Source organism: Trichosurus vulpecula, chromosome 1 (genome assembly GCF_011100635.1).
Source record: "Trichosurus vulpecula isolate mTriVul1 chromosome 1, mTriVul1.pri, whole genome shotgun sequence".
Lineage (NCBI taxonomy): Eukaryota > Metazoa > Chordata > Mammalia > Diprotodontia > Phalangeridae > Trichosurus > Trichosurus vulpecula.
In genome coordinates, this window is record NC_050573.1 from 322,282,759 (window position 1) to 322,308,313 (window position 25,555).

Consider the following 25,555-nt stretch of genomic DNA (forward strand, 5'->3'; position numbering starts at 1 on the left):
ACCTCCTTAACTTCTTTCTTGTTTATTTTGAGGTAAGTTTTATCAAAGTCAGATATGAGGAGGTTGAGGTTCCCCACTAGTACATTTTTGTTGTCGATTTCTTCCTGTCACTCTCTTAACTTCTCCTCTAATGATTTGTAAGGCATACCACTTACTGCATATATGTTAAATAATGATATTACTTCATTGTCTATGGTGCCTTTTAACAGGATATATTTTCCATCCTTATCTCTTTAAATTAGATCTATCTTTGCTTTTGCTTTGTCTGAGATTAAGATTCCTACCCCTGCTTTTATTTTTAACTTCAGCTGAAGAATAATATATTCTGCTCCAGATTTTTACCTCTACCCTCTATATATCCCAGCATTTCAAATGTATTTGTTATAAACAACATATTGTAGCATTATGACTTTTAATCCATTCTGCTATCTGCCTCCATTTTATGGGAGAGTTCATCCCATTCACACTCAATTTTTATCTATTCCTATTTCGATTACTCTCTGCTTCTTTTTCTCCATCCTATTCCCCCTTGCCCTGTTTATGCTTTTATTTCTCCTTTCTCTCTTCCACTTATGAAAAGAGTCTTGTTTTTCACCACTGCCTTCCTCAGTTTTCCCTCTCTATTGTCTCCCCTGCTTTATCTTACCTCTGGTATTTTCATCTTCCCTTTCTCCATAATAAGAATCAATAGCCCTTTGTTTTCTGCTTTGTTTCTTCATTGTGATTGTCATTTTTCTCGCTTTTAAGTGGACCTCTTCTTCTGGGACCCAGGGGGCTCTGTCCCAAGCTTCTTGTGCTGGGAACAGGGGGTGTTGTCACTGGCTTTGTGTACTGTGGCCTCTGGTTTTGTCAGCTAGAGGATATATAATGCTGCTGTTCACCTAGTGCTGAACTTTAGCTGGCTGATGTGCCAATGTTGAGGCAAGGTGAAGACTTTTTGAGTTCCTCTGGGTTACACTGAAGCTCTGGTGTGAGGTGTGGAGAAGGAGTGGTCTGGCTGCTGGAAGTCTCCTTTTCCCCTAGGGCTGGGATACAGCATGGGTCATCTCAGCAGTTGTCTGTGTTGGTGTCTGCCACTTCCCTTGCATGTGCAAAGGACCTTTTGGGGTCCTGGTGTTGATGCTTGCTGGCTCCACCCCCCTGGGGCTCAGGAACTCCTGCTGTCCTGCTGAGATATGGCGTGCTGGGATACCTCTCTTACTTCCATAGTCTCCTTCTGCAATCACAAGAGGGGATCTCCCTAGCTTCCTGAGCTAAAAGGCTACTGAAGCTCCACTTTTGTCTCTTCTATTCCAGGGTTTCTCCCAAGGGAGTATTATCTGGGTGAGGAAGGGAGGGTGAGAGCCATTTTACCTGGTCATAATGGCTCCTAGAAGTTCAAGAAGGTGAGTTTCACACTTTGCTTGCTGGGTTCTGCTGCTGATCTCTGTCTGGTGTGTGCTGATGCAGTTCTGCCTGCCAGACACTCTCCCAGCACACAGATCCATCTTGTAGTTCCTGTAGACTCTCCTGGCTTTGAAATTTGCCACATTCACTCTACTACTGGCTTCTAACTCTCTCAAATCTGCTTAGATTCACTTTTTAGAGGTATCCGACAGAATTTGTAAAAGAGCCCTGGAAGTACTAACTTTCACAGCATCATCTTGGCTCAGCCCCCTCCCCATACCCCCCCCCCCCAATTTGTCATTTAATGTTTTTTGATTTGTTTTGTTAGTTCTCTTCCTGGAGACATATGATGATTAACTATAAAACAAAACATCTGTTACGGGAAAAGAAGGACTCTTCACTTATTAATAATGAAGTATAACATATAGAAATTAGAGTGATACATTGTACATATAAAATGTTACAAGGTCCAGAAGAATGCCTTCAGCTTTTGGAAGGACGTGGAAAAGATTCAGAGAAAATAAGGGAATATGGATGAATTGTGATCTGAATCAGTGGAAAGGATATCCACATTAGTGACCCCATAGGTATCAATAAAATTCATAGGCTGTTCATTAATTATGTATTCTTTGTTAATTAATGTTTCCATCTCATGTCTATTCATAAAGTCCAATAAGCATTGTTGAGAGACTTTTATACTATAATCCCTGAATTAATAACTAGATTTTTAGCCCCATGAAAGCAAGAGCTATGCTTATTTTCATCCCTTTAACCATTTTCACAGTTCTTGGCACAGAGTAAGCTATCATAGCAATGACCAATATATCATTAAGCTTCTGCCTTTAATTCCAAAATAATTGAACTTTAACAAGATCGAAAATATTATTCTGGATTTCTTAGCAGCCATATGGGACTATTTTATAGTTGATCTAATCAATTCCTGCATATTTAAAAACACTGGAGAAAGTAAGGTACAGTCAGTGTGTACTGAGTAAACTACTGAAGAATGATGCAAGAGAACGAAATGGTTAGTGATCTTTGAACAAGTCAACCTCATTTAATCTTTCACATACCTGTGAAGTCAAACTACTTTTTCTTCTATTTTTTCAGTCTATGATAAATATCTTTAGTTTTAAAATCAGGCAACTTCTTATGATAGTGTATTCATGATAAAGCACATGCTTAGATAAATTTTCAGGGTCAGTTTTTAACTTCTATGATTTATAATAATAAACTAGATAATAGAATCTCATGTATTAATGAAGTAAATGCATTTTATTATATTTTATTTAAGTAGATGGAATTATTAATTACATCAGAGTCAAAACTCTTGAACTTGTCTTCATGCATTATTTAAAGGACATGTTGAAATAGAATTTATACTTATATCCTTCATGCTGAAGGTTTTCCTCTCATAATATATAGTTCAAACACCAAGGCATTTTAAACCGATTTCCAAGATTACTTTAGTCTTCCAAATATGTCATTTACTCTTCAACATACAGCTTAAAAGATAAAAATGACTACTATAAAAGACAATTCTTTAGCAGCTTGACTGAAGGACAGGAATATTTTTCTAACTTTGCTGCTCGAGAGTAGTAATCATATGTGTGTCTATGAATTTGCAGATGTGTATATGTGTGTGTATGGATTATGCTTTGCAAAAGGCTGAGAGGACAGTGCTGGTGTGCTCATAAACTTCAATTTCAATACAACATTTCACATTGAATATATAACTATTTATACACACAAGCCCAGACAGAAAAAACACAATGCAATTTCAAAAGAAATGGTTGATATCATTCATTTTGAAAGATGAATATTAAGTAAAATAATGGAATCTTTAAAGCACGTATACATACATACCTGTATATATAAATATATATGTGTACATGCATATATGCATATATGTATATTATATATGCATGTATATACAAATACACACATATATACATATATGTATATGTGTGTATACATACATACATATATATATATATATATATATATACATACATACATATATATATATATCAGATAAATTATTAAGAAACAGAAAAAAAATCAGAGCAAGATAATTGCTGGCCAAGTGCTAGCTACAAACACATTGGGTCCTCAATTAAAAATTTGTTAATATAATTGGCTACTCAGAAACTCCAGCAAAATCTAGATCAGTCTTCTCTTGTCTGATTTTGCTAAATACAAAAAGAAACCTAACAAGGCCCTATACACCTTTCCTAAGGAAAATCTGAAACTAACAATAAAAATATTATAAAATTTCTAGCAGGAGCATAGAATAATTGGGGTCTCATGGAGTTTGTGGAATAGCTATTGCATATTTGAAAAGCCTGAATTAATTTTTCCCACTATACACAAGAGCAACTAACTCTTCACTTTATCATGGAACCTAGAAGGGGCCATTAAGGCCGTCTCTAAATAATGAAGCATGCATTCTTTACCATTTGTTGGACATCAGCCTCATTAGTGATTTAAGTAAGTATAATAGATACAATATCCCAGTGTTGAAAATAATTCAACTACACTGAAACAGTTTTACATATTGTTGGCTACTATTTGCTCCCTCTTTAATGGTACCTTAGAGAAACCTTTTTATCTGGCGCTGATTTTAGCATAAAAAAGTGAAATTCCAGAAATAGCCTTAGGCATACATTAAGAGAGAGAAAAAAAAGTGTTTGACTGAACTCATGATATCATCAAAAATAACTATAATATCCCTTTCTAGAGCCAAGACATTTTGCTGCAGTTCCTGTCTTATAGTCATCCTGCTACTTTGAATGAGAGATTCACACACAAAGGGAATGCAGAATATTAGGTGGTTTTTTCCCCATTAATGAATTTTCTTGGAGATAATCATACCTGGGTACTTATGATGATAGTTTTTATAACACTAGAGAGGGATAAACATTGACATCACTGACCAAAACTCTGATTTTGAACATAATTGTAGATATATCATATCCCCAATCTTCACAGGAAAAACCTTCTTATGAACACAGAAAATGCTTACTTGTCGGTGTTGGGACTTTGGAGTAATTACAATCCACAGAACAGTCTTTTGTTTGGTTTGGTTTTGTGTTTTTTTTTTATTTATTATTCATTCATTCATTCCTTTGTTTGTTTGTTTAATTCTGTGCAGGTTGTAAAAGAACCTATTCTACTGTTTCTTCAACCTAATGAATTCAGATTCGCATTCAACTGTTACATGATATCAGGGATATGGTTTCTATCCATATTCTTCCAAATCACCTTATCTGCATATATTATAAGATCTCTCCATTTTATTGAATTACATTCAAGCACACTTTTTTAAAATTGGATTTAATTAATTTTTGTTACATTTATGTTCTGAACTATTTCCCTCCCTACCTCCTCACCTGCATCAGAGAAAAACATAATTCTATACAGATATAAATCTATCTATCTATCTATCTATCTATCTATCTACTTACCTACCTACCTATTCACCTATCTATATCTATTCTGTGTTAAATGGTATATTATATCCATATATAAAATCATAGTATGCATATTTCTATTTATTAATTATTTCTCTTGAAGTGGATAGCATGTTCCTTCATAGGTTCTTTGCAGTTCATTTGAGTATTTATAATAGAATATTTCAGTCATTCATAGATGTTCTTTGAACAATATTACTGTTACTGTATACAATACTCTCTTGGTCCTGCTCATTTCACTCTCCCTTATTTCATGAAGATCTTTACATCTTTTTTTTCCTAAAATCAACTAGCTTATAATTTACTATAGCACAATAATATACCATCACAATTATATGCCACAATTTTCTCAGCCATTCCCCAATTGGTGAGCATCCCTTTACTTTCCAGTTATTTGCCACCACAAAGAAAGCTGCTCTAAATAATTTAGAACACAGAAGTTCTTTTCCTTTTTCCCTGATCATCTTGGGAAATAGAAATAATAGTTGTATTCCTGAATCTTTAGTACCATTTAAAGCAGACACATAGAACATGTGGTTACAACACTCACAAGAGTAGCCCAAATTATATAATATTGGAAGTGGGAAATATTTAATGAAATAGTAAAAATAAAACTTAGAAAATATTAATGTATTTTTCTTTTTATAATTAGATTTTTACTTTTAGTTTAAAACAGTTTTATATGTTCTTGAGTTTCAAATTTTCTTCCCTTCACTCCCCTCCCCCCATCCCCCAAGACGGCATGCAGTCTGAAATAGATTCTATATAAACCTTTTCATTAAACTTATTTACACAATAGTCAAGTTGCAAAGAAGAATTACGACCAATGGAATGAATCATGAGAGAGAAGAAACAAAACCAAAAAAAGAGGAAAAAAAGAAAGCAAATAATTTGCCTCAATCTGCATTCAGACTCCAAAGTTCTTTCTCTGGATATATCTCGCTTTTTCGATCATGATTCCTTTGGAGCTGTCTTTGAGCCTTGTATTCCTGAGGAGAGCCAAGTCTATCAGACTTAGTCATCACAGAATCAATATGTCTGTGGTTGTGTATAATTTTCTCCTGATTCTGCTCCTCTTACTCAGCATCAGATCATGTAGGTCTTTCTAAGTTACTATGAAGTCTGTATCTTCCCCATTTCTTATAGGACAATAGTATTCCATTATATTCATATACCACAACATATTCAGCCATTCCCCAATTGATGAGCATCCCCTTTATTTCCAATTCCTTGCCACCAGAGAAAGAGCAACTATAAACATTTTTGTACATACAGGTCCCTTTCCCACTTGTGTGATCTCTTTGGGATATAGCCCTAGGAGTGGTATTACTGGGTCAAAGTGTATGTAACATTTTTGTAGCCCTTTGGGCATAGTTCCAAATTGCTCTCCAAAATGGCTGGATCTGTTTACAACTCCACCAACAATGTATTAGTGTTCCAATTTTCCCACATCCTCTCCAGCATTTATCATTTTCCTGTTCTGTCATGTTATCCAATCTGACAGGAGATTTGTGGTACCTAATAGTTGTTTTGATTTGCATTTCTCTAATCAATGGTGATTTAAAGTATTTTATATGCCTATGAATCTCTTCAATTTATTTGAAAACTGCCTGTTCATATGCTTTGACCATTTCTCAATTGGGGAATTATTTTTATTCCTATAAAATTGGCTCAGCTCCCTTTATATTTTAGATATGAGGCCTTTATTAGAGACATTGATTGTAAAGATTTTCTCCCAGTTTTCTCCTTCCCTCCTAATCTTTGTTGCATTGGCTTTATTTACACAAAACCTTTTCAGTTTAGCATAATCAAAATTATCCATTTTGCATTTTTTAATGCTCTCTGTCTGTTGTTGGGTCATGAGTTCTTCCCTTTCCCATAAATCTGACAGGCAAACTATTCCTTGCCCTCTCAAATTGCTTATAGTATCAGCCTTTATTCCTAAATCATGTACCCATTTTAACTTCATTTTGGTATATGGTGTAAGATATGGGTCTATGCCCAGTTTCTACCATACTATTTCCCAATTTTCCCAGATGTATTTTTGTGAATTTCTGAGTTCTTAACCCAGAAGCTGGATTCTTTGGGTTTATCAAAGAGTAGATTGCCATAGTCAGTGACCTCTGTATCTTGTGTACCCAACCTATTTCACTGATCTGCCACTCTGTTTCTTATCCAGTACCAGGTAGTTTTGAGGACTGCTGCTTTGTAGTACTATTTGATATCTGGTATGGCTAAGCCACCTTCCCTAGCAATTAATGTATGTTTCTAAGTCAATCTCTAGCCTTCTGGGATGATTATGTATGGTTCAGTGACCTCTGCTTCTATTTGAGTTTAACACTCATAGACTAACATTTCAGTTGGAACTCCTCTTCTTCTTGGATTTCCAGGCTATAAACACAATTTTACTTCTGCAAACCATTTACAAACAGCTTTAAATATAATCACAATTTATCTGTATAATAGAACTATGTGTAGAGCCCTAACTAGGAATTTTTATTCTGAGCAATTACCTTAAATTGTGCCCTGGATAAGTGGTGTGAAGCTTACCTTAGTTGTGAAGTAGAAGGAGAGAATGGTAGGCAGAGAAGAAGCTCATCATAGCTCACCATCAGACATCATTCTATTTTAAGTAGTTATTCTTGTTAATTGCTACTCAATGACAGTTTCTATTAGATTTAAGGATTGCAAATGTTTTCAGTCCCCTCCAATTTAAGGACTCTTGAAGAACCCTGAAGCAAAGTATCAGTTTTTCCACTCTGGCTAGAGCTCTGCATGTAGTGCAGGTGTTATTATATTATTCCGTTTTCCCTCCTGACTTTACCAATACCAATGAATGAGTAGCAGGCCACCGAGAATCAAATCCAGGTCTTCTGACTCTAGGGTTATTGTTCTTTCTATCATACCACATTCTTGTCATTTGTAAGAGCTTGAACATACTTCACTACTACTTCAAAAATAGTATAACTTCCTACTAATGAACTATACATGTTATTAGTATAATAAAGATGCTTTATAAGTTTTCAGAGTGACATTACAAATGGTACAAGCAACATGAAGAATACATTTCCCACCTCCATCTATTTCTTATAGATGTCCAATATCAGGAAGCTTTCTGAATATTTTAATTAGTAAACATTATGTAATAAAGCAATATCATCATCCCAGAGAATCAATAAAATTAACAATAAACCTTAAAATCAAAATATGTAATTAAAATATGCATATAATATTAATGAATTTGTTAAACTACAAAGGAATACTCAGTAATTTTATCAATACAATATACTCTTTCCAAAAAATGAGTGGAGAGATAGTTATTGTGTATGGTTGGACTGTGCCAGGATAATAATGATGACTAACCTCATTTTCAAATGTTGTACTATACAAATCAAATTACCATGGGCTTACTTTATAGAACCAGGAAAAATCCTTTTAAGAAAAATCATGATGAACAGTAGGAAAAAGAAAGCAATAGCAATAACATTTCTCAAGCTATACTTGTCAGCAATCATCAAAACTATTTGTCAATAGTTAAATTTTTTAATGAAAAAAAATCAATGGAACAGAGTAGGCAAGAAAGATCCACAAGGAATGTACCATAGTAGCTTAGTGTTTGACAAACCCACAACATAAAATAAATCTTTAAGGACATCTTATTCCTACAAGATAATTTCCATTTAAAAAATTGCTATGGAAACTAGAAAGTAGTTTGGCAGAAATTAACTTCCCTACAATCTGGACAGTAAACCACAATATGATTCAAATAAACATTTTACCTACCTATATACAAAAGGTCCCATTATATAAAAGTTAGAGGAAGATGGAAAGACATATTTCATTTTCTATACCTTGGGGTCAGAGTGAAAGAAGGAAAAGACTTAATTTAAAAAGGAAAAATGCTGAATTAAAAAAAATGATCATGAACACACAAAGTTAGAAAAGCTTAGTGAACTTTTTAGGTTTACATAAAGCTAAAAAGCTAAGAGATTACCTAAACAAGATTAATGCATATAGAATAAGATAAAATGTGATTTATAACCAAGATGTCAAGGGAATTATTATAACTTAGAACAAAAGTCACTTCCGCAATAAATAAATAAATAAAATACACAGGAGGATGATACTTTGGGAAAAAGCAGAACACTTGTGCTACTGTCAGAGCTCAAAATGGAAGGATAGCGATTAGGAAGAATTAATTTTCCAACAGTTCTGAAATTCAGTTTAGATCTTTACTAGATGAACAACTGATGAACACATACTCTTTGAAGTAGTTAGGTATAACTGATACAAGGGCCAGAAACTGAAAGGCTTGCATTGAAATGGTATCTCTGATTTATATATGCTTTCTGCCTAGAGGCAAGGTATTTAACCTTTTGGTGTTCTAAGGATATATGTAACATTATGAGTTTCAGAGTAGATGCTAACTTCCTTTGGCAAGGAAAATTCTTCATCTGGGAATTCCCTCTGTCAGTGAAATCACAGGCCCATTTCTTACCCCGCTTTGATGATGAGCCCAAAGAGTTACAAAACAAAGAATATTGGGTCATATTTACAATTATAGGAGCATTGCTAGTAACTGTGAAGAACTAGAAGCAAAATTTGCGTCCCTGGTTCAGGGAATGCCCAAATACAATCCAGGATATGCACATAATGAAGTATTTTATACCAAATGAGGGCAAAAATGAATTCAGAGAAGCTAGAGATTTGTTTGAAATGATATAGGATGAAATTAGGGGTGCGGTTTGAACATTGTACATAAAATCTTTGATAAAGTAAAGAAAAACAATTGTGCCAGATTGGAACTCTAATCTGCATAGTCATCATCAGAGGACTGATGACACAGTTTAGATCCTCCACCTTGACAGGGAGATGGCTGACTAGAGGATTAGAATTGGCTATACATTATCAGACACATCTAATATTTAATTTGTTTGTTTTAACCATACTTTGATGTTAGAAAGGAAGGTTCTATAGGGATAGCATTGGGAAGTGACAGTGACACAAACAAGCATAAATAAAAGTTATAAATTCAAAAAAATAATTATTAACTTTAATAATTGCTTGGTTGTGTTCAAGTTGTGTTCAAGTTAAAATACTCAGGAAAACAGAACTTTGTCCTTTTTAAAAGTCTGTGGTAAGAAGTCACAAAGAGGTAGCTGAAATAAGGTTTGAAAATATAGATGAAAATCTTTCTTGTAGAAAGATGATCTTAGAGTATTCATAATACAAACTGATGTGCCTTTATTTTCAAGATCATTTCAGGTGAGCCTCAAGGACAAATAACATATGGGGATGAGAGCTAGAAAGATTTCACCAAATAACAAGCTTTGTTGTAAGGCACTGAAAGTGATCTCTCTGGCAGAGAATGACAGGGCAGGGAGTTCTCAGAATTAAGAAGGTTGTATTAAAGAGGAAATTAAAATCCACATTCTGATAAGCAGCCAGGAACAGACTGAAGAAAGTGGTAATTAGTCAATCAGGACCAGGGAATAAATTATGTAGCTGCCCTTTACCCAAGAAAAGAACCAGTTAAACACTGTTTAAAAACACTGACATAAGTTCTAAGGGAACTTCACATGCTTAGAAATATCTAGAAATGTAATTTGAGCCTTGTATTAATTAATACATTGTGCCTTTAAATTAATTATGGATTAATAAAATACATGCTAATTGGATAAAGAGTGATATTTTGTGGAAAATATACTAACCTGTTTATATTTTGTGCCTCTCAATTATCCATGCCTCTCTCAGTTACTTCTGATTAAAGATAGACAGACCCCAAAGTTCATAAACCTGTAAAGAAACATTAACTGGTCAAAACTGCCCAAAATAGAAAGATAGTGAGTAGGAAGAATTAATTGTCCTTTAAAGGTCTTGCCTTGCGGCTCCATACCTTCTAAGTGATGTGAAAAATTAGTCTCAAAGTACTGCATACAATTAGCCTTCAGATACTTTATTGCATGAGTGGCAAGGCTGGAATGTGCAGAAGGAGTAGTAGTACCAGGTTTTATCATTTGTTATAATAAAGATTCCTCAGTTTCTCTCTCTCTCTCTCTCTCTCTCTCTCTCTCTCTCTCTCTCTCTCTCTCTCTCTCTCTCTCTCTCTCTTACATCCCTGGTTCAGATTCAGTCACAAGTAAAATAAATCTCCCCAAATTTAAATAATTATATATTCCCTATACTTTTTTCTTATTTGGATTGAAAACATAAGGGATAGCTATATGGAGGGAAGTGAATAGAATACAATAAAGGGTAAAGCATTATTCTTGGAGTTAGAAGACCCAAGTTTTAGTCCTAACTCTGCTCCATATTAACTTTGTGTATTTGAGCAAAAATCAAGCCTCATATCAAGACTTTAATTTCCTCATTTATAAAATAGGAATGGAGCTAGGTGGTGCAGTGGATAGAGCACAGGCCCTACAGACTGGAGGAATCTGTAAACTGGGCTCAGATAGTAACTAGCTGTGTCATCCTGGATGAATCACTTAACCTTATTTGCCTCAGTTTCCTTATCTGCAAAATGGGTTGGTGAAGGAAATGGCAAGTCACTCTAGCAACTTTGACAAGAAAGCCCCAAATGATGTCACAAAGAATCAGACACAACTGAGAAATGCCTGAACAGTAACAGCAAAAAAAAGGAATAATATAATATAAAATGCCCTTGCCTCCATCCTTCACATGATTAATGAGGTAATGTACTATGTATGACATTCTTTTTCATGCCTTTTTGAGTGGGGTGAAGGGTGGAGGTCAAGATGCTTGTACCTGATAGAGAAACTGCTTCTACCAGTGGAGATAGGGAACTGTTTTGCAGGTAGCTGACTGGATCTATTGTGACATTTAATGACTCGCTCAGGATCACACAGTGAGAGGTCTAGACATGAACCCATGAATTAACTAAGCAAAACTATACTTATTTTTCTATTTATTGAAACATAATCAATCATCAGCAAGCATTGCTTAAAAGATTATTGTTTTATTAGGCATGGGGCTAGGTACTGAGGATACTGAGACAAGTATGAAACACTCCCTGAACCATAGAAACTTACAATCTAATGAGATGGAACAACTGTACACATATATGTATATACAGAATACCAACAGCTTGGGGACCAATTTCATGATATCCCTTGAAAGTCTGCTCCACTGTTCAAACACTGGGCAATCAATATGTTTTCTTTTATTCTCTGAAAAATTCAAGTTATCCTGTAATTTTTGCTACTTGTCTACATACTTTAGAAGACCAGAAATGAATTAGTTGTTTTTGTAATAATCCTTCATCTTGTTGAAGAGTGCTTAAAGTGATCACCTAACCTTTTCTTTCATGGCCTAAGCACTTTAAACTCTTTTAACCTTCTGTATCCTTTCCTTATTAGTTGGTCCCTTTCAATACATTTCTTTATCCTTTTTCAGTTGCTTCACATTTATCTTAAAAAGCACATAATAAAACTATATCCAGTATTCTGATGAAAGTACAATTAATGTAATGTAGAAAAATTTATTCCCAAACCTTGTGATAACCACTAAGGGAGTTGGACTTAATCAGTTCTAAGGTCCAATATAGATCTAAATTCTATTGACTCTCCATTCATATTCATTGTTATATGTGCCAATAATATATGAAATGACTAATATATTTTGCTGTCTCATAACCTTGAGTCTAGAATATTCTTCCAGGCTTTTTTTTTAAAATGTGTTTATTTTATTTTTAAATTTTATGTTGTAGAAGGGCCACTAGGTTTGGAAGACAGTACTTTAAGTCATAGCTTTTCTATTTTCGCTCCAGTCCTATTACATTAGTTAAGTTTGCTAAGCCCACCAAGCTTGGTTTTCCTCACTTGGAAAATAGTGAAAAAAATTTACCTGAGTTCAACCCACTCCATTCTACAGACTATTACACAAATGGATAATATGGCTGCTTTTTGCAGTTGAATAAAAGTTTTAGTATCTAAGTTAAACTGTAGGTTCTCTTTGAGGATTTTCAGTACAGCTCAGTTTGCAGATAGGACAATAAGAAAGGTATTCACATTATTATGAGAAACTAAGTAAGCCCATGTCTTTTTCAGAATCATTAGACATATTAACACTATTTTTATTACCCAGTTCATTATTAGCTTCAATTTCTGAGGCTTGCATTATGTGACAATTTTCAGTGACCCCACAGTTTTCAACTTCTCCCTCCTCAATTTTAGCAGCAAATTTATCTTCTATCTTCTTATTTTTTTAACATAGCTTTGTAGATGAAAGTTTTATTTGTTTACTTTTCAATAATTACAATGCATGGGTCATTAACAGGTAGCATGAAAGTGTCACAGCCAGACACGTGCTCCGCTGATGATCACTGGGTTGAGCTGATGAGCATGACAGTTTTGAGAAGGAAGATCATAAAACCTTATGAGACCCTTTGTGTTAGCAGTGTTTAGATAAGATTGGTGAGGTTATTAACCTGGTTAGTGGTGTCACTGGAGCCCAATCAGTCAGTGTTTCAGAGTGATTATCAGATCTTCACAGCTACAATAGCAGGCCCAGGTCACACTGTACATTACCGTGTCCAGAGATTGGATTGTACTTTGTTCATTGTGTAACCCAGGTTTGTCTGGCTATGCACAGATTGCCTAACATGGAAGCTTCTGCATTTCTTATCATATGCCTGAATATAGCCAGCTTTGATTGATGTATAACCAAACCAGGTAGCATCATTAAAATTGGTAAAACTGAAATTTTTCCCACTCTTTGTGCCTCTCTTTCCAGATCATGTGTCAAGTCTATGTCTATGTCAAGTCAAAAGAGTGAAGATCACAGTTTACTCACAGAGCAAATAACATGAAGTAAACTGATGAAAATGAAGGTTTTCACTTCCCTTGCTTCCCCTTTACCCTTCCAAATAGGACTGAAGGTTTCCTTTGTCCTAAGTTCCAGCTAAAGATGGGAATTCCGATGGAAACCATGATTTTAACTGCAGTGACTTTGGAGCCAGGATTTTAGCTGGGATGGTGCAGCTAGCCATGTGGATAGGGAAGTTCTAAGGAGCCAAACATCTGTGACTCCAGGCTGAGGAAGCGTTTGGACTTGGAACTAGCACAATGTGCTCTGTGGGAACTGAGCCAAATTGTGAATCTAATTTGCTTCCCCTCCCCACAGATACAGAAGGTGATGTAAGCAAGCAAGGCAGGGAGGTATTATGCCTCCTACATATTGGAGGAGTATATTTGTATCTTGATGATCAAAGATTTTTAAATAGAGATTCCTTTGTACAAATTAATCTAACTATCAGTGGCTAAATGAAACTGAGTTGCGGGGGGCCTCCCTATACTTAGAGAAAATAACGGATCAGGGCTGGAGCCATTTGAAGGAAGTGTAGACATCAAAAAGTTCTTAAGAGTACCAGAGACCCTGGAAGTGGAGGGAAATTTATCCTACTTGACCTTCTAGTCAGTGAAAGTCATGTACGTCAGTGCTGCAATAGTATCCTAGCTTTAGTGGTGCAAGAAAAATTGGAGTCCACGGATTCCAATCTGCTTATTTTTTTTTTAAATGCAATTTATTTATTTAACATATTTGGTTTTCAGCATTGATTTTCACAACAGTTTGAATTACAAATTTTCTCCCCATTTCTGCCCTCCCTCCCCACTCCAAGATGGCGTATATTCTGGTTGCCCTGTTCCCCAGTCAGCCCTCCCCTCTATCACCCCCCTCCCCTCTCATCCCCTTTTCCCTTCCTTTCTTGTAGGGCAAGATAAATTTCTACGCCCCATTGCCTGTGTATCTTATTTTTTAGTTGCATACAAAAAGGTTTTTTGTTTTTGAACATCTGATTTTAAAACTTTGAGTTCCAAATTCCCTTCCCTCTTCCCTTCCCACCCACCCTCCCTAAGAAGTTGAGCAATTCAACCTAGGCCACACATGTATTATTATGTATAACCCTTCCACAATATTCATGTTGTGAAAGGCTAACTACATTTTGCTCCTTCCCAACCCATCCCGCTTTATTGAATTTTCTTCCTTGACCCTGTCCCCTTTCCAAAGTGTTTGGTTTGATTACCTCCACCCCCATCTGCCCTCCACTCCATCATCCCCCTGCCTTTATTTTTTTTTTATCTTCCTCCCTCTTCTTTCCTGTGGGGTAAGATACCCAACTGAGTATGTATGGTATTCCCCCTCAGGCCAAATCTGATGAGAGCAAGGTTCACTCATTCCCCCCTCACCTGCCCACTCCCCTCCTCTCCTAGAACTGCTTCCTCTTGCCTCCTTTATGGGAGATAATCCACCCCCTTCTATCTCTCCCTATCTCCCTCTCTCAGTAAGTTACTCTCTCATCCCTTAATTTCATTTTATTTCTTTTAGCTATCTTCCCTTCATCCTCAACTCACCCTGTGTCTGCTCTCTTTCTTTTACATATATATATATATATATATATATATATATATATACACATACATACACATACACACATATACACATAGATACATGCATACATACACATTCACTTATATATATACATAAACATATATATATGCATATATATATATGCATATTCCCTTCAACTACCCTAATACTGAGGTCTCATGAATCATACTCATCATCTTTCCATGTAGGAATGTAAACAAAACAGTTCAATTTTAGTAAGTCCCTTGCAATTTCCGTTTCTTGATTACCTTTTCATGCTTCTCTTGATTCTTGTGTTTGAAAGTCAAATTTTCTATTCAGTTCTGGTCTTTTCACTGAGAAAGCTTGAAAGTCCTCCATTTTATTGAAAGTCCATATTTTGCCTTGGAACATGATACTCAGTTTTGCTGGGTAGGTGATTCTAGGTTTTAATCCTAGCTCCATTGACCTCCGGAATATCGCATTCCACGCCCTTCGATCTCTTAATGTAGAAGCTGCCAGGTCTTGGGTTATTCTGATTGGGTTTCCACAATATTCAAATTGTTTCTTTCTGGCTGCTTGCAGTATTTTCTCCTTGATCTGGGAGCTCTGGAATTTGGCAACAATATTCCTAGGAGATTTCTTTTTGGGATCTATTTGCGGAGGCGATCGATGGATTCTTTCAATTTCTATTTTGCCCTGTGGCTCTAGAATATCAGGGCAGTTCTCCTTGATAATTTCCTGAAAGATGGTATCTAGGCTCTTTTTCTGATCATGGCTTTCAGGTAGTCCAATAATTTTTAAATTATCTCTCCTGGATCTATTTTCCAGGTCAGTGGTTTTTCCAAGGAGATATTTCACATTGTCTTCCATTTTTTCATTCCTCTGGTTCTGTTTTATAATATCCTGATTTCTCATAAAGTCACTAGCTTCCACTTGCTCCAATCTAATTTTTAAAGTAGTATTTTCTTCAGTGGTCTTTTGGACCTCCTTTTCCATTTGGCTAATTCTGCCTTTCAAGGAATTCTTCTCCTCATTGGCTTTTTGGAGCTCTTTTGCCATTTGAGTTAGTCTATTTTGTAAGGTGTTGTTTTCTTCAGTGTATTTTTCAGTATTTTTTTGGGTCTCCTTTAGCAAGTCATTGACTTGTTTTTCATGGTTTTCTCGCATCCTTCTTATTTCTCTTCCCAATTTTTCCTCTACTTCTCTAACTTGCTTTTCCAAATCCTTTTTGAGTTCTTCTATGGTCTGGGGCCAGTTCATGTTTTTCTTGGAGGCTTTTGTTGTAGGCTCTATGACTTTGCTGTCTTCTTTAGGCTGTATGTTTTGGTCTTCTTTGTCACCAAAGAAAGAATCCAAAGTCTGAGACTGAATCTGGGCGCGTTTTCGCGTCCTGGCCATATTCCCAACCAACTAACTTGACCCTTGAGCTTTTCAGTGGGGTATGACTGCTTGTAGATTACAGAGTTCTATGTTCTATGTTTGGGGGGGAGGTGCCAGCTCTGTCAGAGCCTCACTCCTCCTTCCCCAAGGACCCCCAGTCCAGACTGGGCTCAGATCTTCGGCAGGCTGTGCACCCCTGCTGTGATCCGCCACTTAATTCCCCCCACCAGGTGGGCCTGGAGCCGGAAGTAACAACAGCTGTAGCTGCCCCACCTCCGCTGCCCCCGGGGCTGGAAGCCGAACCGCGAACTCCTTCCACTCCCGCAGCTTTTCCCACTAACCTTCTCCGCAGTCCTTGGTGTTTGTGGGTCGAGGGGTCTGGTAACTGCTCAGGTATTCAGGGCGCTAGGGCCCCCTCCGCCCGGCTTCCGGTCTGGATCGTCCACGCCGCTCAGGCTGGGCTCTGCTCCACTCCGTTCCCAGCTCCCAGCTCCCAGCTCCGTGTGGAATAGAGCTCACCCAGAGACCATCCGGGCTGTCCTGGGCTGGAGCCCTGCTTCCCTCTGCTGTTCTGTGGGTTCTGCTGTTCTAGAATTGGTTCAGAGCCATTTTTATAGGTTTTTGGAGGGACTCGGGTACGGAGCTCACTCTAGTCCGTGCTTACCAGCCGCCATCTTCCCAATCTGCTTATTTTAATGTTTTGAATTAACTGATGCACAGAGAGGTTAAATGTCCTTCCCTGAATCACCTGTCTAGTAAAATAAGCTTTTCTGTGCTTTGAACGCAAATCTTCCTGATCCAAATTACAGTGTGGTATTCACAATATAGAACTACTTTTACACTTTTAGTAGTTGTAGTAGTAGTGATGCTATTAGTATTATTCTCACTAGCAATGGTATTACAACTAATAATTTTTATCCAGTAAATTGGATCTCATACATACACACAGACACACACATATATACACATACATAGATGTATGTGTATGTGTGTGTGCCTGTGTGTTTATCTATCTTATATCTATTTATATATCTACCTATATGTATCTATATAGATAGGTAGATATCCCTGGGTGTTAGCAAGCAATACCAATGGACAGCAAGCTCTATCAGGTATAAACGAACTGCTGAGGTTTTTTTTTTTTTTTGGATTAATTTATTTATTTTTAGTTTTCAACATTCCTTTTCCACAATATTTTGTGTTACATATTTTCTCCCTACATCTCCCCTCTCCCCACCCCAAGATGACATATGTTCTCATTAGCCATTCCTCCAGTCTGCACTCCCTTCTATGACCCCATCCCCCTTATCACCTGCCCCTTACTTTATTGATTGATTTCTATAACCCATTACCTGTATATCTTATTTCCCAGTTGCATGTAAAAACAATATTAATGTTTTTTTTTAAACTTTGAGTCCCAAGTTATATCCCTTCTTGCCTCCCCACTCACCCTCATTGAGAAGGCAAGCAATTCAATATAGGTTATACATATTTCATTACACAAAACTCTTCCATCATAGTCATGTGTGAATGACTAACTCTACTTCCCTCCAGACTATCCCTCCCCTATTTATTCTATTTTCTCCTTGGACCCTGTACCTTTTAAAAGTGTTTGCTTCTGACTAACACCTTCCCCAATCTGCTCTCCATTCTATCACACCCTCCCCATTCCCTTCCCCTTAACTTTCCTGTAGGGTAAGATATCCAATTGAGTGTGTATGTTATTCCCTCCTTAAGCCAAATCTGAAGAGAGCAAGGTTCACTCATTCCTTTTCATCTGCCCCCTTCATCTCTTCCATTATAATAGCTTTTTATTGCCTCTTTTATATGAGACAATTTACTCTATTCTATCTCTCCCTTTCTCTTCTTCCGAGTATATTCCTCCATCACCCCTTAATTTTATTTTTAGATATCATCCCTTCATATTCACCTTACCCTTCAACTACCCCAATGCTGAGAAAGGTCTCATAAGTTATAAATATCATCTTTCCATGTAGGAATGTAAACAGTTCAAATTTAATAAATCCTGTATAATTTCTCTTCCATGTTTACCTTTTCATGCTTCTCTTGATTCTTGTATTTCAAAGTCAAATTTTCTGTTCAACTCTGGTCTTTTCATCAAGAACGTTTGAAAGTTCTCTATTTCATCAAAAATCCATTTTCCAGAAGTATTATACTCAGTTTTTCCTGGGTAGGTGATTTTGGTTTTAATCCTAGTTCTTTAACCTGCAGAATGTAATATTCCAAGCCCTCCAGTCCCTTAATGTAGAAGCTGCTACATCTTGTGTTATCCTGATTGTGTTTCCACAATACTCAAAATGCTTCTTTCTGGCTGCTTGTGATATTTTCTCCCTGATCTGGGAACTCTGGAATTTGGCTACAATATTCCTAGGAGTTTTCCTTTTGGGATCTTTTTCAAGAGGTGACTGGTGGATTCTTTCTATTTCTATTTTGCCCTCTGGTTCTAGAATATGAGGGTAGTTTTCCTTGATAATTTCTTGAAAGATGATGTCTAGGCTTTTTTCCTTTTTGGTCATCATTTTCAGGTAGTCCAATAATTTTTAAATTATCTCTCCTGCATCTATTTTCCAGGTCAGTGTTCTTTCCAATGAGACATATAACATTTTCTTCTATTTTTTTTCATTCTTTTGGTTCTGTTTTTATAATTTCTTGATTTCTCATAAAGTCCTTAGCTTTCACTTGCTCCATTCAAATTTTTAAGGAATAATTTTCTTCAGGAGCTTTTCGACCTTCTTTTCCATTTGGCCAGTTCTGCTTTTTAAGGCCTTCTTCTCCTTTTTGTCTTTTTGAATCTCTTTTCCCATTTTTGTTGTGTTATTTTCTTCAGTATTTTTTGGCTCTCTTTTAGCAAGCTATTGACTTTTTTCATGGTTTTCTTGCATCCATCTCATTTCTTTACCCAATTTGTCCTCTACTTGTCTTACTTGATTTTCAAAATCCTTCTTGAGCTCTTCCACGGCCTGAGACCAATTCATATTTTTTGATGTATGCACTTTGCCTTTGTTGTCTTCTTTTGCTTGTTATATTTTGATCTTTGTCACCAAAGAAAAATTCTATAGTCTGAATTTTTAAGCTGTCTGCTCAATTTCCCAGCCAAATAAATAAATGTCAAAGAAAGCTAAATGGCTTTCTTTTTTGGAGGCGGAGAGGCAGGGCTATTGGGGTAAGTGACTTGCCCAAGGTCACACAGCTAGTAAGTATGTCAAGTGTCTGAGGTTGGATTTGAACTCAGGTTCTCCTGACCTTAGGGCTGGTGCTCTAATCACTATACCACTTAGCTGTCCCCAATTATTCGACTTTTGAGCTCTTTGTGAAGGTATGACTCTGCTTTTAGAGTGGAGAGTACTCTGTCCCAAGCTTCATGGGTTTTGTGCTGCTGTTTTCAGAGATACTTCTAGGCATCTGTAAATTTTCAGTTCTTCTGTGGTCATATGATCCAAGGAGAGGTTTGTGGGTTGAGAATTCTGGAAATTGCCACAGCTGCTAGTGATTCAGTGCCCTGAAACCTGCTCTACCTGGTCTGCTCAGGCTCAATCTGAGCCAGCAAGGCCCAGGCTGGGCTGTGCACAGCTCCCAGCACTATGTGGCAGAAATTTCCATTGGCCTTCCAGGTTGTCTTGGGCTGGGGACTTGTTTCCCTCTATCATTTTGTGGGTTCTGTAGCTCTAGAATTTGTTTCATGTCATTTGATACATTAATATGGAGGCATTTGGAGGAGAGTCCAAGCAAGTCCCTTCTTTTACTCTGCCATGTTGGCTCTACCAGGCTGGTGAGTTTTTGAGTATAGATATGACAATATGCTGTATGTTTATAATTTTAGGGGCCAACTTAGCTCTGTCATAGAGACTTACCACCAAGTTTGGAAACATGGTGATGATATTTTCTGACCTCAAATTTCAGGAAAACTATATTAAGGCATAGAAGGTCTGAGATCCCTAGATTCTTTGAAATTTCTGTCAAGACTTATGGGAAATAAATTATAGGTGTGACAAGTCTATTTTATGTGCCTATATTTTCAGATCTTATTCTGACATTGTACTAGGAATCATGGAAATGAGGAAAGACTCCAATAATTTCAGTCACAGTTATAAGTTATAATTTCCTAGTTTATTAATAAAAACACCATATATAACAAAATCAAGAATCCAATGGATTTCAGGTAGCTCATAACTATGGCTTTTACCTTGATTTTATGTGTCTTAGCTTGAACAGGTGGATATTGGGGTGCGGGGAAACAATAAGAAAAACAAAACTATGTCCCTACAATTGTGAATGGCTAAAATTTCACATGAAATTATGAGGGACAGAGTTCAAGACCACCTGCTGAAAAATATGTATATTTTGTTTATAGTGTGAAAGTAACAGAACTTATCTCACCTAATGGCCATAAAAGAGAAGAAATACAAGTGAACGTTTTTTTTAATGCATATACAAATTTGAGCTACATTATCATTCCATCCCTTGGAACAAATAGGAGAATACAAAAGGCAGTAGACTTCTTTGATGTGGACCTTTTTTTTCCTAGTCCATAAATAGTGATGGAGAGTGTGGGTTTGCTCTAGAATTTAGTGAGTACATTGGTATGTTTATCTCCATTTTTAAGGAGGCACACAAATAATTCCTTCTTGAATACAAAACAACGTAAAATTATTCAATTTTAGTACAGAATATGTGACTCTGTATACTTACCTGTATCTATTCATGTGTTTGTGAACATCTCTTGCTTCATTCAACAAGAGTTATAATCCTAGACTTAAATATTGTTGCCAAAGTTGTCAATATTGGGAGCTAAATTCAACATAAAAATATAATAGCAATTTTTTTAAATATCTGGCATATCTATTTCATTGTTCTTTTTAAATACTTTAGAATTTTTCTAGTTGTCTTCTTATATGGTATATTTAACTTTATCAACTCTATGTTATCCCTTTCTGAAAATAAGAAAGGCTATAAAATGCCAAATAAATAAATGATGATAAAATCTTTTTAAGTATTATGACATTGTGATTACAGGACTGGCACTGAAATTAGGGAGAGTTAAGTTTAAATTCATGTCTCACACAATAGCTCTCTGTGTGTTATCCTGGGCAAGGCATTCAACTTTTTAATGCCTTTGCATATCATTAAGTATTTAAGTTAAGATGAGTTGCTGCTCTGCATTAGTAGAGAGAACTTCCATATCTGTAATTTCTCATGCCAATGAAATCACACATCAATAATAATTCCATGTATTACCATATGCAAAGAAAGATTTCTTCAAAATTTGTTATTCATTAGATTGCTGTGTTCATATACAGCACGCAGCATTACAGATTATTTGAAACATTTCAAGTTACAGAGGTTTGCATGTGAAGATAATGCAAACTCTGCATCTTAGATGCAGAGAAAAAAGAGAAGAGAAAAACAGCAATTCTAAGGGATAAAATTCTATAAGCTAAAAGGACAATTTACATAGAGGTTTTTATCCTCATTTAACCAAGATTAAATTACCACATCACAAAATTATATTGGCTGTATTCAAACAACAAGACAAAAATGAGATGTGGAAATAGAGGTAAGAAAGGAAAAAGAACAAACCAAGCCAAAACAATACAAAACAAACAAAAAAACAAAAAAAAACTTTTGCATGACCAATGCAAAGAATAGTGAGCAGAGCCATGAAAGCCATGAAAAGACTAGAACAACCTGAAATGAAATGAAAACTACCAAAAATATGAGAAATGAATCTTCCAAAATTAAAGAGAACTACTTTGGCCCCAAATAAGAGATATTAAAAGACACTTTCCCCTTATTCTCTTGTGGAAGAGGAAGGGGACCCATGGACGTGAAACACTGAATATAATATCAGATTTTCCCTCAAAGGGAGCAGCTTTTGCTGAATCACTTATTTGTTATACTTTTAAAACATGTTATAAGAGATTATTCTCCATATGGTGGCAACAGAAAGGAGTGTGAGATACATGTAGGCAATAAAAAGTGAAATATAGGGGGCGGAGCCAAGATGGCGGCTGGTAAGCAGGGAATGGTCTGAGCTCCCTACCCAGACCCTCCAAAAACTTATAAAAAATGGCTCTGAACCAATTATAGAATGGCAGAACCCACAAAACAGCAGAGGGAAGCAGGGCCCCAGCCCAGGACAGCCTGGGTGGTCTCTGGGTGAGGTCTATACCACAGGGAGCTCTGAGCTGGGAGCTGGGAACGGAGTGGAGCAGAGCCTAGCCTGAGCTGCGTGGACCACCCAGACCAGAAGCCGGGCAGAGGGGGCCCTAGCGCCCTGATTCAGTGAGCTGCGGCAGTTACCAGACTTCTCAATCCACAAACACCAAAGACTGTGGAGAAGGTTAGTGGGAAAAGCTGCGGGAGTGGAAGGAGTTCACGGTTCGGCTTCCAGCCCCGGGGGCAGCTGGAGGTGGGGCAGCTACAGCTGTTGTTACTTCCGGCTCCAGGCCCACCTGATGGGAGGAATTAAGTGGCAGATCAGAGCAGGGGTGCACAGCCTGCTGAAGATCTAAGCTCAGTTCGGGTTGGGGGTCCCTGGGGAAGGAGCAGTGCTGGTGCGGCAGAGCTGGCACCTCCCCCCCAAACGTGGAACATAGAACTCTGTAATCTACAAGCAGTCATACCCCACTGAAAAGCTCAAGGGTCAAGTTAGTTGGCTGGGAATATGGCCAGGCAGCGAAAACGCACCCAGATTCAGTCTCAGACTTTGCATTCTTTCTTTGCTGACAAAGAAGACCAAAACATACAGACAGAAGAAATTACTAAAGTCAAAAAGTCTTCAAAAGAAACCTCCAAGAAAAACAGGAACTGGTCCCAGGCCATGGAAGAGCTCAAAAAGGAGTTGCAAAAGCAAGTTAGAGAAGTAGAGGAAAAATTGGGAAGAGAAATGAGAAAGATGCGAGAAAACCATGAAAAACAAGTCAATGACTTGCTAAAGGAGACCCCCAAAAATACTGAAAAATACACTGAAGAAAACAAAACCTTAAAAAACAGACTAACTCAAATGGCAAAAGAGCTCCAAAAAGCCAATGAGGAGAAGAATGCCTTGAAAGGCAGAATTAGCCAAGTGGAAAAGGAGGTCCAAAAGACCACTGAAGAAAATACTACTTTAAAAATTAGATTGGAGCAAGTGGAAGCTAGTGACTTTATGAGAAATCAGGATATTATAAAACAGAACCAAAGGAATGAAAAAATGGAAGACAATGTGAAATATCTCCTTGGAAAAACCACTGACCTGGAAAATAGATCCAAGAGAGATAATTTAAAAATTATTGGATTACCTGAAATCCATGATCAAAAAAAGAGCCTAGATACCATCTTTCAAAAAATTATCAAGGAGAACTGCCCTGATATTCTAGAGCCACAGGGCAAAATAGAAATTGAAAGAATCCATCGATCACCTCCTCAAATAGATCCCAAGAGGAAATCTCCTAGGAATATTGTCACCAAATTCCAGAGCTCCCAGATCAAGGAGAAAATACTGCAAACAGTCAGAAAGAAAAAAATTGAGTATTGTGGAAACCCAATCAGAATAACCCAAGATCTGGCAGCTTCTACATTAAGAGAACGAAGGGCTTGGAATGCGATATTCCGGAGGTCAATGGAGCTAGGATTAAAACCTAGAATCACCTACCCAGCAAAACTGAGTATCATGCTCCAAGGCAAAATATGGGTTTTCAATAAAATAGAGGACTTTCAAGCTTTCTCAGTAAAAAGACCAGAACTGAATAGAAAATTTGACTTTCAAACACAAGAATCAAGAGAAGCATGAAAAGGTAATCAAGAAACGGAAATTGCAAGGGACTTACTAAAGTTGAACTGTTTTGTTTACATTCCTACATGGAAAGATGATGTGTATGATTCATGAGACGTCAGTATTAGGGCAGTTGAAGGGAATATGCATATATATATGTTTATGTATATATATAAGTGAATGTGTATGTATGTATGTATCTATGTGTATATGTATGCGTGTGTATGTATTTATATATATATATATATATATATATATATATATATATATATATATATATATATATATATGTAAAAGAGAGAGAGCAGACACAGGGAGAGTTGAAGATGAAGGGAAGATATCTAGAAGAAATAAAATAAAATTAAGGGACTAGAGAGCAACATACTGAGAGAGGGAGATAGGGAGAGATAGAATGGGGTGGATAAAGGTGGCAAGAGGAAGCAGTTCTGTGGGAGGAGGGGTTGAGGGCAGGTGAGGGGGGAATGAGTGAACCTTGCTCTTATCAGATTTGGCCTGAGGAGGGAATACCATACATACTCAGTTGGGTATCTTACCCCACAGGAAAGAAGAGGGAGGAAGATAAAAAAAAATAAAAGGGGGGGGGGATGATGGAGGGGAGGGCAGATGGGCATGGAGGTAATCAAAACAAACACTTTGGAAAGGGGACAGGGTCAAGGAAGAAAATTCAATAAAGCGGGATGGGTTGGGAAGGAGCAAAATGTAGTTAGCCTTTCACAACATGAGTATTGTGGAAGGGTTATACATAATGATGCATGCATGGACTAGGTTGAACTGCTCGACTTCTTAGGGAGGGTGGGTGGGAAGGGAAGAAGGGAGAGACTTTGGAACTCAAAATTTTAAAAACAGGTGTTCAGAAACAAAAAAAAAAGTTTTTGCATGCAACTAAAAAATAAGATACACAGGGAATGGGGCATAGAAATTTATCTTGCCTTACAAAAAAGGAAGGGAAAAGGGGATGAGAGGGGAGGTGGGTGATAGAGGGGAGGGCTGACTGGGGAACAGGGCAACCAGAATATATGCCATCTTGGAGTGGGGGGGAGGGTAGAAATGGGGAGAATATTTGTAATTCAAACTGTTGTGAAAATCAATGATAAAAACCAAATATGTTAAATAAATAAATTTATTTATTTATTTTTTATAAATAAATTTC